At 43.2% G+C, this 16,070-nt stretch overlaps 1 protein-coding gene and 2 long non-coding RNA genes across 3 annotated transcripts in view; 2 read left to right on the forward strand and 1 right to left on the reverse strand.

Annotated features, from left to right (window-relative positions):
• Window positions 1-6,665, reverse strand: part of LOC126533243 (uncharacterized) — a 121,922-nt gene extending 115,257 nt beyond the window's left edge. The window contains exon 1 of the mRNA XM_055071831.2: window positions 6,594-6,665. The gene's annotated coding sequence lies outside the window, so the exon portion shown is untranslated. The remainder of the gene's footprint in view (window positions 1-6,593) is intronic.
• LOC129385291 (uncharacterized) lies at window positions 2,128-6,036 on the forward strand. The gene is made up of 2 exons (XR_008612871.1): window positions 2,128-2,577; window positions 5,920-6,036. It is a non-coding gene; the product is annotated as an uncharacterized lncRNA (long non-coding RNA).
• Window positions 6,666-6,826: 161 nt separating the features above from the next.
• On the forward strand, window positions 6,827-15,349 carry LOC129385290 (uncharacterized). The gene is made up of 3 exons (XR_008612870.2): window positions 6,827-7,102; window positions 14,032-14,125; window positions 15,209-15,349. It is a non-coding gene; the product is annotated as an uncharacterized lncRNA (long non-coding RNA).
• Window positions 15,350-16,070: the final 721 nt, after the last annotated feature.

The raw sequence follows: 16,070 nt of genomic DNA on the forward strand, positions 1-16,070 counted from the left end.
CTTCAAATATTAATTCGGAGAACGAAGGTCAACGCCAGCCGCTCTCTACTGCAAAAAGGAAAGCAATAACACAAGGGTCATCCTCACTCTATACCACGTGGTGAGGCTACACAAGAACTGCTCACGCAATTCGCAGTGACACAATACCTAATTTAGGGTAAGAACAGGCGTACGCGAACAGGACTGATTGCGTACGCCTACGCAGTTTATTGCACTTCGAGATTTTCGTTACTACCATTGCTATTGCATACAACACCACCTGCAGATATGCCGAACGGTTTTAATGAAGCGCAAGCCCCCCCACCCCTCCTCTCCCCTAAGCAGTGAGCGTCCTTTTTACAATTCTAACAGACAGACGATATCGTTTGTGCTCACACCTATTAGAGCCAGCGCGCTGTGATAAGATGCCGCAGATTTTAATCGCACCCAGGTGTGATCTAGCGGCAAGTTGTCCACGTTGGTACACGGCCATGGAGACGGATAAATAACGCGAAAAAGGACATATAATACCTAGAAGAAAGACGGAGATGACAAGTGCTGTACGTCCATTTCTTTTCCAAGTCCACGTCCTTCTTTTGACTGTTAATTCATCACCAGGCATGTTTGGTCACTGATCTACAAGACTGCAACTTGTGGGACAAAGTGGCATAAGCACCAGTGACTACAGCAAAGTGAAATGCGCAAGACGAGAGGCTCAGCAATCTAAGTGCAGAATATCCTGAAGAAGCGGCAGAGGAGACGCTGTTCCATAATTTCCTGGCGATTCAGCTCCTCATTCTGTATGTGCTTGAGTCGCACAGTCCCTCCGCTCCACAGGGGCACATGCAGCCTACACACTCTTCACACAATAAGCTTTTTCGTTTGAAAGACATACCACCAGATTGAGGGCGTTTGCCTCAGCAAGCTTTCTCTCTCATCTCTTGGTGTTTGCAGAGAGCAACAACTTATGTTCTCTGGGAAGTGTAGCTGAAGAATATACAGGAAATGAGTCAGAAGAACGCAGTTGGCACCCGACATCGGCCGAAGTTCATAGCCGTGTTTTGTTTTTTCTTTTTAGTTGAAATGTTTATGTGCGCGCTTACAAAGGCATCTTATACGCAGGAAAAGAAGTAATTCGTCTAGCTTAACCCAACTATGCCCAACGTATCACTTTAACACGCTTAGTTTTGGTATATAAATATGGTCACTGAAGTGCGAACAGCACGAAGCCCATAACAAGGTTTTCTTTATATGCTGCAGTGACGCGTCAGTTGTGTATACTTCGGGATAATCAATTCCCTAATAATTACCTGCAATAATAATGATGTCACTCAAATAACATTTCATTTTCTTTTTGTACGAAGGAGCTGCCCATGACAAAAAATAAAGCTAAATAAGCTGTTCAAATGTTCCTTCGTGTAGAATGGCGTGCGGGCTTTGTGCGGTTACCAAGTGGTTACCGTCATAGATGGGGCGCTCGCGATTTAGCCAAACATTGGAGGCGAGAGCGTTTTATATTTTACAAGCATAGTACCCTTGCATTAGAAGTGAACCACCGTCACAATAATGACAGGAGACGTCTAATTAATGTCCAAACTTATGCCAGAACTCGCCGCAGTGGAGTCAACAGTGGTTGCGGAACTCTTTTGCTAGTGATCACGAGGTTTTGGATTCGATTTCCCGCAAGGGATGGCGCATGCCGATGGAAGCGAATGAGAAAAAAGGTCGTGTTCTGTACTTTGTGCGCACGTTCAAGAACCCCAAACGGTCGAAATTAATTCGCTGTCCCACGCTACAGCGTCGCTTATTTGGTTGCTTTGGAAAATTAAGCCCGAAAGGTTAATATAACTTGCACCAAACATTCAAGCATATTCTAAATTCTACTTATTACCCTTCTATATGGCAGCTACAGTCATCCTGAGCAATCCTTCCTTAAAAGCAAACTGCTAGGTCTCTTGTTGTTCACGCCTACAAAAACATGATGCCTCATTGTCTTCTTCATAGGAAGGCGTTTACAGGCACTTTCTCAAGCGAGATGAGTGCGCCGCGTTTAAGAAAAGGACATCACGATTGTTGTTTATCTGTTATCCTCAGAAATAATTGCTACAAAAGAGAGCTCCAACCAGCTGGACCAATTTAAATGGACGTCCGTCTTCACGAGAATGATTTACACCTCATTTCATCTGTAAAGTTATGTTCCTATCTCCTTCATTCTATAACTCCCGACAGTCTACAGAAGTAAAATATTCAAGGAGCAAACGATCAAGAAAAACAGGCGAGGAACTCCAGTGTTGATATACGATCACTAACAAAGGCAAGTAATATATGGTCACGTTATTTGTAACAGCGTTTGCTTAGCGCTAAGATAAATGAGCGGCTGCTGAAATCTGTGGAAAACTGATGTTGTCCAGGCAACTAGTTCTTGCATACATCCTGCGGATGGGCTCATGGTGCACGGTTCTGTCGACAAAAGATGTTCACCAGGCACCATGGGATAGCAAGCTTCCAAAATATTTCAGTTCGCTGTTTGTGCGCGATTCAGAACGAAAGCAGTCTGGTATAATGGAGAGGAATTACAAAATCTATTGTCAGCACTACGTGAGTACTTTCTTTTTCTTGTGACGTCATGTTTCCACAATCATGTGACTTACGAACCATTTCACGTCTTAGTAATAATGCGAATGACACGAGTCAAGTGGGTTGACGACGTCAGTTAATCATAGAAACAGGAACTGAAATGAACTGCCCTCACCACAGTCCTATAGTAGGGGACAAGTTTGTGAAGCGCGCCCACCAAGAAGACTTTGGATTTCGCCGACCTTAGCGCGCACAAACCAGAAACTAAGCGATTCACGATACAATTCTCTAGCGCTGAAATTTAGATGGCAATACTCAAATAAAAGTTGGATAGATGTTCACGGAGAAATTCAGCATTTTCTCTCTGGGTTAGGTCCACAAATATTTGTCCCCATTTTCACATGAGTCAGGAATTTTCCTCTGCTCGTCACAAACAGATCAGTGTCAAAACAGTGCATCTGTACTGTGCTCTGATTAGAGATCTAAATACTTCAGGCTAGTCTTCTTCAACCCGCGCTACTAGAAACAACCGCCCTACCCTTTTTTGCCATCGTAACTCCTTTATGATTTTACTGTGAGGAAGAGCCATCTCATTAATCAATTTCAGCTAAAGTCATGTTCTTAACCATTCTGTGAATGTAGTGACAGCGAACTTCACCTTACTGCAGACGTAAATTGCAGCTCTCTCATTCCAGCCAGTGGACTCTTAAATATTGTACTTACTGGCCAGAATTATACAGGCTTCATACGGCATTTCTGCCGAAAGTAAGCCGGTGCTACTACCATAGTTATAGTAGACCGCATTGCTCATGTGCCATTAGAAAAGCCTCTAAAACAGCGAGTCCCCAGGTGTTTCTGGTTTACGAGCACAAAGTAACCACAAAAATGCGCATTCTTTGAAACTGTAGATCAAACACTGCTGCCCGTAGCATCGTCCACTTGCAAGAAAGAATTGAAGCTATTCACTTCAACTCTGCGAGAAAAACAGACGTAGACCATGTATTGTAGCAATTCTTCTGCCGTCTTACCATTGTGCATCTGTTCCTTCTGTTATCGAAGCTCAATTTCCTTTTCGATGTTTCAAGGCACGTGCATATCACAGAATATTTGTGCAAACAGAAAACTCGACTACACGTTTTTTCCTTATTTATTACCTTTTTTAACACAAAGGAGCGTGCTCGCTTTTGTCAAACGAAATGAAAAGATAGCATCTTAATCTGTGATGGGTCTTTGAGTAAAGAACGAAATCGCGGCATGCTGTCGACATGCGTGCAGGACGCTTAAGCCTTAAAAAGTATACGCTTAAATATACATACAACGAGTTTCCATACAATGCGAAGCCCCCAGAAAAAGTGGAAACATAATGCACCGGCACAGGGCACAAAAATAGATACGAATAAATGCAGGCGCGCCTAAGAACTCAGTTATATTGAAGGCTGAAGTCCTTCACTGAACAGCCGCGCAAGCACAGTCATCCGCGATGCATAAACAAGGCATCCATGAAGAAGGGCTTAATGGCCTTTCCCTGTGCATTCTCAGCTCTGTATCAGTATAACAAGGTGCATTTCCTATCATTGAAGGAATCTTGTATGTCCCGTAGCATGCAGCACTCTTCCAATTCCTGAGCTGCACTACACTAGACGGCAGTCGTTACTCGCTAAAGAAATGAAAATGCACATTCAAAAACTAGTTAACATTTTAACTGATTACTTAGAGGAATATATTGCAATTTACAAACTGCAGCACGTGATTAAGGGAGTCGCATCTGCTTGAAACGAATTATAAGATGACACCAAATTCGCGATATGTGTTTCCAAAAAGTGGGACAAATTGCATTGCTGATCTACTTAGCTTTGGGCTTCAATGCATACAAAGGGATTTTGTAACATAAGAAAGAACAACACTGCATTTCTACGGCAAATTTCACAGCGTATATCTCAAAATGCTGTCATCATCACAATTCAATCCAAGGATATGCCTTGCAATCTCGTCAGCAACAATTAGTGAATTAATCAAACATCATTTTATCCTTGACGAACCCAACTTTATTTCCTGGTTTCCGGACATTGACGCGCTGTCCCAAATATTAATTCTGATTTGCTCAATGGAAGCCGGCAAATCCTCTGACGTAGAAATGTTGTTTCCTTTCACACTAAGATAATTCTTTAGCGCGCTTACTTTTTCTCTGCGGTCATATGCCATAGTCGCTTTTCCATAAAAAATATTCGAAGAACAAGGCGTTAAAACACGCACAGGAACGAGAACTAAAAAGCTAGAATACTTTTTTTTTTTTTTTGCTACTCGGGAAATAATCGGGAGACGACTCATGACCAAGCAGGAAAAGTACTGCTACAACCACGACTGAAGAAATGTGAACAAGTTTATATCATTGTTCTTTCCACCTTCGCACTCTAAACACAGCGTCCTTCACTTCATCGATTTGTAAAAAGCAGTTATCATCTATGTAAACGCCAAATCATGTGAGCAGTTAGAATATTTAATAGCTGAGTTGCCTGCGCTTTTATGTCGGGGAGAGGGAAGCTGGGCCTTAGCGACCGGATAGTAGATCACGTCACGTCTCAATGAGAAAAAAAAGTTGTCGTATTCCAGAAGAGTGACGTCGCTCTTTTTTGTTTGAACTTACGCACCGCCTCTCCATCCAACAAGTGATTAGCCTCATCCTAAGCTTACGCTGACAATACGTACGCTTGTGCGTGTCTCGCTTCTGTGACGACTTTTCCAGTTCCTGAAGTACGGATGTGCGCGCTTTCGCCCCCTCAAAAGTTTAACAACACAAATTGTGTTTAGCGGCTGCGCAGTGTCGTGTTTTCGTACTGCATACTTGTGCTAATCTTTTCAGTGTGTTACAACCACTGACGGAAACACAAGTCAATTTATACTGGTTTATTCGCCGAAGTAAAATTCAGCGACTAGGGTGTTCTGTTGCTGAGCCCCCCATCACGTGGTCGGTTCAATTCCCGGTCACGACAGCTTCATTCTGATGACAGCTCAATGAAAAATTGTTGGTCAGAGATGGGTGCACATAAAGAAATCCCAGATGGTCAGCACTAACCCTTAACCCATTATAACCAGCTGCGCAGTTTATTAACATTAAACGCCACAATCATTGTTAGCGTGATTCACTTGGTCGTTAGCAAACACCCATTCCTATAAGTATCAGCCGTCTGCCGAAGGTACTATCGACAGATGTGATAAACACAACACAACCGGTGGAAGGCAAAGAACAAACACCTTATTTTTTTCGATGCGTTGTCCACATCACCCTTTTAGGACAGTAACAAGTGATTTCAAAGAAGTCCGTTGAAAAGCTGTTCAAAAGCCTCATAATTTTCTTCTTTCCAGCGTTGCTACAAAGGTGGCAACGAGTGTCCAGATCGGTGCAAGTGCCCGACCTGGTTGCAGCAAGTACTCGGAGAACGCAATTCCTGTATCTTCGACAAATAAACAAAGGGAAACGAATCGTCTGCGTGATGTTATTGCAGCACAGTGTGCTTGTATTGAGTTTTAGATGCGCCCACATCTATTTTTCGTCTGGTCACGTCCGACACCACCAAGTCGCGAAGAAAGAACTAAAGCGAACTTCCTCACGCCATCTAGGTCGGAATCTCTCCACATACGTATCGTCTTGCGCACGATGCAGGCAACTAGATGCCTGCCACCAGAACGACGTGGAATCAAAGTGAACACCTTAAGCTCAATTTCACTCCGCGTAGAAGACACACCTGAATCTCTGTAGCGCCGCTACTTGTGGCCACAGCCCTGACTGCCCTAAAATAGGAAGAAACAAAAGTTGCCCGTTCGCACATTAGCCTGTGTCGCTTTGTTTAATTTTTCAAGTCTGCGGTTACAAAACATTGCGGTAGATCATCCTTCGTGGTTTGAAAAAGGCAACCTTGTTATCAAATGATATTACAGGCGAGATTTGCCCGGGTAGCCCACAACGTCTGCAGAAAATATTCCTTTTGCTGAATACGTCTACAATTTGTCTTCTTCGTGCTTACTTTCATCCTACTTACGTGCAAAAGCTGTGCATACGCATGCCTGCGAAATAAAGCCAGCTGGAAATCCAGAGTCGCACTCAGTTCTAGCGTTCTGCCTAGCGTTCTGCCTGTCTAAATCCACGCTGTAAAACCCTCCATTATAGTTTTACAACTTCGAGGAAATTAGCAATAAAAGCTGCACAAAGCCAAAGCCTTGAAACAAGAACATGTGCGCTTAGTCACGCCATCGCAATGCCGGTGAGCACAAAACGAGAAAGTAACACGAAAGCAGTGGTATCTATTAGTGCTCACTTTAACGTAGGATGTAGTAGTGACAAACGAAGGGAAAAAGCGAAGGGGCACAAAGAACACGAAAAAGAAGTTCACAGAAAGATTGTCTGCAAGCTTAAAATAACAAAAGCGAAGACACTGACCAGTATGTTAGCACAACGTCATCAAGGGCACAAAGGATCACCGGCCATACACATGCTCGGAGGTTTTACTTGGATACTTGCGATACCGTTTCTCGCTGTGCTGGCCATGTGGTAAGCAGTAGTCCGGGGAATTACGAAGTGTTGTCAAAATGTTTCGAGACTACCGCAGTTTTCAAGAAAGGTATTGGTATACCACCCGCCACAATAGTTAACTGGATATGGGTTCCAAGACGAATATGCATTTTTGTTTTCTTATGGCAGGTCGCTGCTAATCTTATAGACTAGTGTGTAGATAACAAAAACTACTATAGATATAAACTTACCAATGACGCTATAGCTTCGGTTAACATGAACTCGACGCTTTCGGTTCGAGTTAAGAATTGGAGCTGACCCAGCCTGAGCCGGCAACGCTTACGTCAATTTTGCCTATGCTGTCGTCAGTTCATCCCTTGCAGGCGGCTTGATGAACTCGACTCGACGCTCGTTCGGCGCGACCCGCTAGCGTTTAGAAAAACCAGTCCATCATATTTGGGGTTAATAAGTCAACTATATTTTATTTATCATGATCATGTAAACGCCCATTGTGCACAGGCTTCGAGGGAATTCCACTTCTTCGCAAGTTTCCTGTCAGGAAAGATGTCTGGTCAACTGTATGTAATCATACACATACGTTTGAAATAGTCCCGTTGATTAGCTATAAAGTGCTCCCGATGTTCCTATTCCTTGCACTTCGCGAATGTGCCCAGAAAGTCTTCTTTGCGGCACCACCTCAGCACCTTCTGTAATTTACGCTCAATTTTAGTTGGGTTTTTTCGTTCTATAAAGATCGAAGTCAGTAGAAGATCAACATTACGGCCATATTTATATATATATATATATATATATATATATATATATATACATATATATATATATATATATATATATATATATATATATATATATATATATATATCGTCACAGCCTATTAGGAGACGGGAAAGCCGGTGTAGAGACCATATGAAAGCACTTTTGAGCAGTCAACGCGACGTCGTTGGCTGGTCTTCTACCCTCGCGCTGCTTCAACGTCGTTTTTATCGCCTGGCACATACCCGCGGCGACCATGCGACCATATAGGAAGTGGCATATAGGACGTGGCTATATATATGATATATATAGATCAGTGGCGTAGCCAGAAATTTCGTTCGAGTGGGGACTCCCGTTGCAGCTCGGCCTGCTCCTTATAGAACTTGTAGAGGGATCAAATACCTCAATAACTGCATTACCATTGCCAAAGACGCTGCAAGCGAATTCTTGAACGCTACGCACTGTCAAGACAAGTAAAATATGCATTTTTTCATAAAATAATGTACTCGTATGTGTCAAACATTGTGCCTGAAATAACTGATATCAATGCTTCCATTTTTTCTGTCTATTTATTAAGTAAAGAAAAGATCACACGAACTTTAGAACTATATCAGTTTGAAACCAGCAAAGCAGTGCATTCCGCTGATATGAAGAATGTAAAGGCCATGAAATGAACAAGTTCAGGACAAATATTTTAATGAAACTGTCATTCTAGAACCTTGTTCACATTTTTGTACATATACAACGACCAGGGAAAATTTTTGGTGACGCTGTCCTTTGTTACAATGTATTGCACAGGAACCGCTCTCACCGGTCGTGTATTGTGAGTAATTGCACCGAAATTATAGCCGCAACCGCGAGCCCATATAAAAAAGCAGGAGTTCAGCAAAATATACGAAGGCGAGTCAAACGAAAGTGAGTCAATGCGGCTATATAACAAACGGGGTACTTTATTTAAAAGTAGGCTAAATGAGCATTTAGACATTTGTACAACTGACTAACGAGTCGCGTGATCCCCGTGTCATAAAACTCCTTGGGTTGCTGCTTCAAGAAGACTGTTTCACGTCATCGTCAAACATGAATTTGGTTGCCTTGGGCTGTTTTTTCAAACGCTCCATAATGTTGAAGTCGCAAGGCGACAGGTCTGGGCTGTATGGCGAACGTTGCAGCGCTTCCCACTTGTGTTTGCCAGTTTTGCGTTAACCACATCAGCGACGTGGGGACGGGCATTTTCGTGGAGCAAGATGATCCCATTCCTCGATTTTCCACGTTGTTTGTTCTTGATTGCGACACGCAGCCGATCCTGCGTTCCACAGTATCGGAAACGATTGATAGTCTCTCCAGCTTTGGCAAATTCACTCACTAACGGGCCCCTGACGATCGAAAAAAGGAGTCAGCAACACCTTCCTGGCGGAAATAACAGCCTTAGTTTTGTGGGGTGGTGAATTCTAATGTTTCTACTGTGAGCTTTGCCGTCGTGCTTCAGGTTCTTAGTAGCGGCACCATGATTCTTCCCCGGTCACAATTGCAGACAAGAAGTCATCACCCTCATTGTGATACCGAATCATATGAGTCAAGGCAGCGCCGAACCTCTCCGTCTTCTGGCGGTGGTTCAAAATTTTGGGCATCCATTGCGCACACAAGAGTCGATAACCGAGAGGTTCATGAATTATGGTGTGACCCGAACCGCGACTGATCTTCACACAGCTTGCCAATTCATTGATTATTATTCTCCGTTCTTGTCTAATTAGCTCATCAGCCTTTGCAATTGTGTTGGGGGTGATTGCACGGTGGCTTTGACGCGTTCTTGGATCGTCTTTGCAACTTTCACGTCCTTCTTTGAACCGTTTTCTCCAACGCTTCACAGTGGCCAATGAAACGCAACGCTCAACGTACATGGCAGCCGTATGGGAAACACCTTTGGGAAACACCTTTTTGGAAACACCTTTTGGGAAACACCTTCAGCTGTCAGAAAACTCACGACACCTCGCTGTTCAACTTTGAGTGCGTCCATTATGTCAGGTAACCATGCTCAACCCAGTGTATGAGAGCATTAAAGAACCTTTATCCTCACATCTGTGTGCCCCTTTTGTAATTGAGCGATACCTGTGTGCTACGCGCATGTCTCACGCATGTCTCTACGCGCACGTCACCAGCAAAATTTTGGCGTTACGTAAATGGTAAGCAAAGCCATAGAAAGGGTTCTCCTTCAATAGAAACAAAAGATAAGGCGGATCCATTCAATCGCTACTTCCAGTCGATTTTTACAATCGATAATGGACTAGTGCAACATTCCCCGATTATCCCATCGACCAAAAATAAATTACTAGAAACCCCAGAAATAACCGACTGTGGTATACTGTGTCTGCTATTAAACCTTGATGAAAAAAAGAGCTGTGGCCCAGACAGGATACCAAACGCTTTTCTCAAACGGTATACAGAACCAGTTAGTAAGTATCTACGCTTAATATTCACAAAATCTATCCAGGCTTCACAGATTCCTTCTAATTGGAAAGTCGCAAAAATAATTCCAGTGCATAAATCCGGTGACAAGACGATCCCATCAAACTACAGGCCCATCTCCTTGACGTTTACCAGCTGTAAAATACTCGAGCATATTGTCCTCAAATTCATCACAAAGTTTGTCGAAGACAATGATCTGCTACACACCAACCAGCACGGATTTCGAAGAGGCCTATCGACCGTACCGCAACTCATCGAGATAATGCACGACTTGGCCCAAGGCAATAATGAAAACTCCCAAATTGACATAATTTTCATGGATTTCTCGAAGGTGTTTGATCGAGTTTCCCATGAAAAGCTAGTTATCCAGCTGGTCCGAAAACTTGGGGACGGGCCAATGACTCGATGGATATCAAGCTATTTGTCCGGCCGTCAGCAATTTGTGCAACGCAATGAGCACGTTTCTGACACAATAAATGTCACATCCGGTGCGCCCCTGGATCCGTATTGGCACCGATATGATTTTTGTTGTTTATAAATGACTTGGCAGTCAACATTAACGCAAAAATTAGGCTATTTGCAGACGACCGCGTACTGTATAGAGAGGTCAAAAGCCACAGTGACCAAATTGAGCTGAACATTGCCCTGAATGACGTAGTAAGTTGGTGCTCTAACTGGCAAATGGTGATTAATTCCGACAAAACAGTTGCAATGTCAATAACAAAAAAGAAAACAAGCTTAGCATTTCCTTACGGTTTCAATAACGTCCCGCTCTGAAATGTAAGCCAGTACAAATATCTGGGCGTGATAATAACTTCTGATCTCAGTTGGGCAGTTCGCACGGTAGCTATAACCACGAAAGCACGCTGACCGTGACACTAAGCTTTTAGCGTACACCACACTTGTCCGACCGATTCTAGAATACGCCAATATAATCTGGTTCCTCTTCACATGTAGCGGTATCAGCATGATTGAAAAGGTGCAGAGCAAAGCGATTAGATTTATTTTTAACCGCTATCGACGCCTTGATTCCCCGACAGAATTGCTACGCCGTGCAGGTTTGCCCTCACTCCAAAGTCGAGCTAAAATTCACCGCCTGAAGTTCTTATATATGCTAATGCACAACTATTTAAAGTTAGACCACACAAGATAAGTCGAAACTAAACAAACAAGGCAACGACGTCATACACATAATCTCACACTCCAAGAATATGCATGCAACAACAATAAATTCTATTATTCTTTTCTCCCTAGATGCATTCGGTAATGGAATACCCTTGACCGACTTGTAGTCAAACAGGAAAGAATTGATGATTTCCTTGAGATGTTACATAACTCACATAATACATACTCATCAACCTGATGTCATTTATTTATATTTTCCATATGATTATTTTTTCTTTTGGCATACTTGTCAATACTCGTATTCATACTTACAGTTGTACGTATATTTTTCCTTCTTATTTGTACTTGTTTTGCATATCTATCTTGACAATTACTATTATTACTGTTTCTTCCTGTAACCCACTCCTGTAATAACCCTGCCACAGGGTTGAGAGTATGTTGAAATAAATAAAGAAATAAATAATGAACCGAACCATCACTGCGCGATGTGGGCTGGCTCACTTTCGTTTGACTCGCCCTCGTACATTAGAAATGCGAAGATACAATGGAATATGCAATGCGAAGATACAGCTTGATAAAGGGCAAAAAAGTTCACTGCACGTATACACAAAACCTCACTACAAGATATCTAAATATACGCATAAGTCTCCAATAAATCTACCTATTTAAGAAAATAGCCACTGTATATGATGCGTCAAACAAGGCAAATAAACATGTTGCACAACTACAGATTCACAGATCACAGCCCTCCTCCCCCCCTCCCCCATCCACGTACTCCCTCTGTTGTACAGCGCGCGAAAGGAGGCGGTGCGCTTTCTCCATGCTTTTCTCCCTTGCGCACACAAGACAGAGCCACCATCGTCAGCTCCCCCATGCCACCCACCCCCCCCTTACGCTTTCACTCGCAGATACAGCATGCGGCACGCGGTCACGATGTTATTGCCCTTGGGCTTTACACGGAACATGAGGGCCATGGTGACCGCAGGAATGCGCCTGGAGTGTCCATATAATTGCTAACACAATAATATAATATGATAATCCGGCACCTGAAGCATCCCGTGGCCAATTACTTTCTGAAAAAGAAGAAGTAACAAAATCGAACTTTCACTATGCGACAGTTTGCTGCGCCGCAACAGCCTTTTTTTCTTTTGTCGGGCGAGGGCACGGAAATGAAAAAAAACGCAAAGAAAAGCATGTTACCCGCAATCGACGGCCTACTTTGGGCACCTAATGTGGCTACCGAAGGAATATTGAAGAAAACGTAAGACGCTTGGTTCACAGAGAACCATACGCATACTGCTCGGCATCCTACACCGACGAGGCAAAATTTTCCGGAGAGGTTGCGCTGAAGCGAACGCGTTGCAATCCGTCGAGTCCCCGCAGTGATGGCAGCGAGCGACCAGACGTTGTTTCTTTTTCTAGTCTGTAGCCAGGAAGCGTCCAAAACTCTGCCAGGCGAAAATTCACTCGGCCAGAGAAAAACGAACGCGCATCGAAGTGCGCGCGCGCGGTGGTCGGGGCAACACGAGAAAAACGCGTGCGCTCTGGTTGGCTCCGGCAGCCCGTGGGTAGGGTAGCGAGAACAAAAAAAATTGAGGAGGCTCAGTGTGTCCTCGCGAATTAAAGTCAAAGTAGAAAAATAAATGAGCACCTTTGATAACTTCAGTGTCTTGACATGGATGGTTTGGCGCACGTGAAAAAAAAAGTCTGATATTTTCTGTGACATGACGGTACAAATGAGTCACAACGCTTCGTTTCATCGGACCTCGCTACGTGCTTTGTCAACTTGTCTGACAGTGTGTTGATTTGGCTTGTCTCGTTGTATAGTCCGATGTAGAACTTTAGAAAAGTCAATGTACCTTTGGCGTCAAATGTTTATAGCAACATTCAACCCGCAAGGCTCCGGAATTGAAAATCTGAAGCACGGCTTTGGAAATGTCAGTGACCTTTCGCATCAAAAGTTTATGAGAACTTTATACCAATAAAGTTTGAGAATTGAAATCCATGCGTTCCGTAGATTCCGTGGCCTTCGCGAGATGCCGCTACGAGCCCGCTCGCCAACAAAACGCCCTTGAAACATTGTAGTGGGATGGGGCTCCTTGCGCTATGCGACTCCCGGTGCATGGGCGCTGCCCCGAAATCCAGCCAGATTTGGCTAGGCTCGCGCTGAAATGTCTTTTCGAACGTCAAAGGGCCATTCTAGACAAAATCCAGAATGATTTTTGGCGCCGGGGGGTAGATTTGGTTGGCGGCGCATGACAGCACGAAAACATTTCGGGGAAGGGCTGAAGCCCCATGAGCCCCCAAAAGGCCACAGTGACTCGCCCTAATACATCAAGTTATAACAAAATATTGCAACTGTTATGTCGTGGTTTACACCACACCTATATTTTGCATCTGCATAGCTCACTTTCTAAACAGCGTAAGACATTGTCCAAACTGCGAAACATACAAATGGCACATTTTTCATTAGAAACATATGCAGCGACAAACAGAATAAAATTTGGTTACCGAATACTATAAAATTCAGTGACTTCTTTTTCATGCACGTGATATCGATGCCATAATGAGAATGTGAAAAAAAGCTTTCAAAACTTTATTTTCAGTGCTCAAGGTGCACAAAACGGTACAGGAAGAAATTACTACGGTTTCACCCGTTACACAGCGGTGCCCATCACCCAAGAATATTGCAAGAAATTTGTGAGCAAATTGTTTCCGGTTTATACCATCGTATATTGAGGGGTTCATATTTCACCCCACATAGGGGCGTCATGAGCGGTATTGTTTTTGAAGAGAAGACGGCTGCGAAATAACCGAATGTATACATACATTGGAGAACGTTTCTGAAGCGCCCGAGTATGAATGGTGTTTGTTTGTAGGGTAAGCAGTGAATTGTTCTAGATAAAACGAACCACTCAAATTGAATTTCAGGCCACGTAGTTTTACAAAGATTAAACTCAATCATTCACTTACACATTTTACTAAAAATTATTGGGTTTTACGTACCAGAACCACTTTCTGATTATACATTTTATTCATTTTATTTAGAGGCACAACAAGAAACTATTGACGGGACTTAATAAGTAGGCCGTAAGTATAGGCGATATAAATTGTCCTAGGACATGGTTTTCAAGCACCAGCAAATGTATTTGTACCATGTCAGCCACGCCTTTGAGGCGGCATTAGTTTCTCCTGCTGTAAAATACAGCAGCCTTGTCAGCGAGCAGTGCTCGGCTGTGCTATACACTGCACTAAAGACGGCAAAATTTGTTTCATCACCTACTTCTATCATCGCTGCTCGAGGATAGTATATACCTGGTAAAACAAGTTCGATAGTCGTTTGCACAATATGGATAAAACTGGCAAAACTAACATGCTATGACTGCCTTTCGCGACAATTTTGGTAAAAAAATCGTAAACCATCCATTGTGTACCTGCAATAACAAGCCATGCTGGCAAAAATGCAGGAAATACTGAAATCGACGTGTTTTAAGCATCTAGGCATTCATTTCTCAAGAAAAATCAATAGTCAAGTATAGAACTACTGCTACGAAGAGTTCACCCATTTCCAACATTCTGCGAATACATGTGGTTTAATCGGCGCCAGCAGCCACAATGTAGCATGTACTATACATGAGACGCTCAACAAAAGAAATCACTACAGCCCACAGACATTTACACGTGCTTTTACGTTCACTTAGCCATAAAATCTTGCTCGCTCAAATATCTCGGCTTATGCAGCTATTCGAAGTGTACTCAGACATCTTTTCTTCTCATTCACAGGTCTGCGAAAATACTGTATGTCCTGGCGATTGTGCGTGTCCCAGAGGTTTGAAGAGAATTTTTACCTTTGGCCTTCTACACTGTCAACTACCCTGAAGTCTTGTTGGCATATGAAATAATGTAAACGGCAGCGATGGTCCAGTTTGTCTTTACCTCTGTGTCATCAGCTGTCAAGTGCTCTGGAGCAGGCTGTTTTTGGCACTAATCATTTCGCGTTCAAATTCACATGCCTTAATATTTTGTTTCGTGCATGCCGTGGTAAGAAGCTTGACAGCGGCAATACACTAGCTGGTGGTATTCGCTGTTTACTGTAAACCTGCCGGCAGTTATTGCACTGCTGAAAATATGCTTCCCATTCAGCACGAACCTCGTTGCGGTCGAGCTCTCATAAAACATTGAAGGGGAATTATTTCGGTCTAAATGGGCGAATATATAAGAGCGACATGTAATTGCTCTGTAGCCAGTCTCCATACACGCAGTATCGTACCAACTGTACGTGTTAAAGTGTGAAATAGGCCGTTGTTTTGAATGCACGGGAACCTGGGAATGAAAACAAGCATTAAACCAGTTCCAAAAGAAGGTCGCGTTTCCATTTTTGTTTAGAAGATACGCGCATGCGCGCTCTCAGAATTATTCGCGTAGTCCTATTTGCGTTCCGTACAAGCATTAACCGTTCGTGGCTTTCACTCGCTGCACTGATTTCCGTTATTAGATTGAAACAACAAGGCTACTCAAAATAAACGAAAAGGCAAGGAAACTATATTGCCTAGAAATATTTTTCCCCTGTGAGGTTTATCACCAATGTAAACACTTTATCATTTCCATAAAACCGCAAATGCCTGTATTAATCAAGCAAAGTAGA

This window comes from Dermacentor andersoni, chromosome 7 (genome assembly GCF_023375885.2).
Source record: "Dermacentor andersoni chromosome 7, qqDerAnde1_hic_scaffold, whole genome shotgun sequence".
NCBI classification, from domain to species: Eukaryota; Metazoa; Arthropoda; class Arachnida; order Ixodida; family Ixodidae; genus Dermacentor; species Dermacentor andersoni.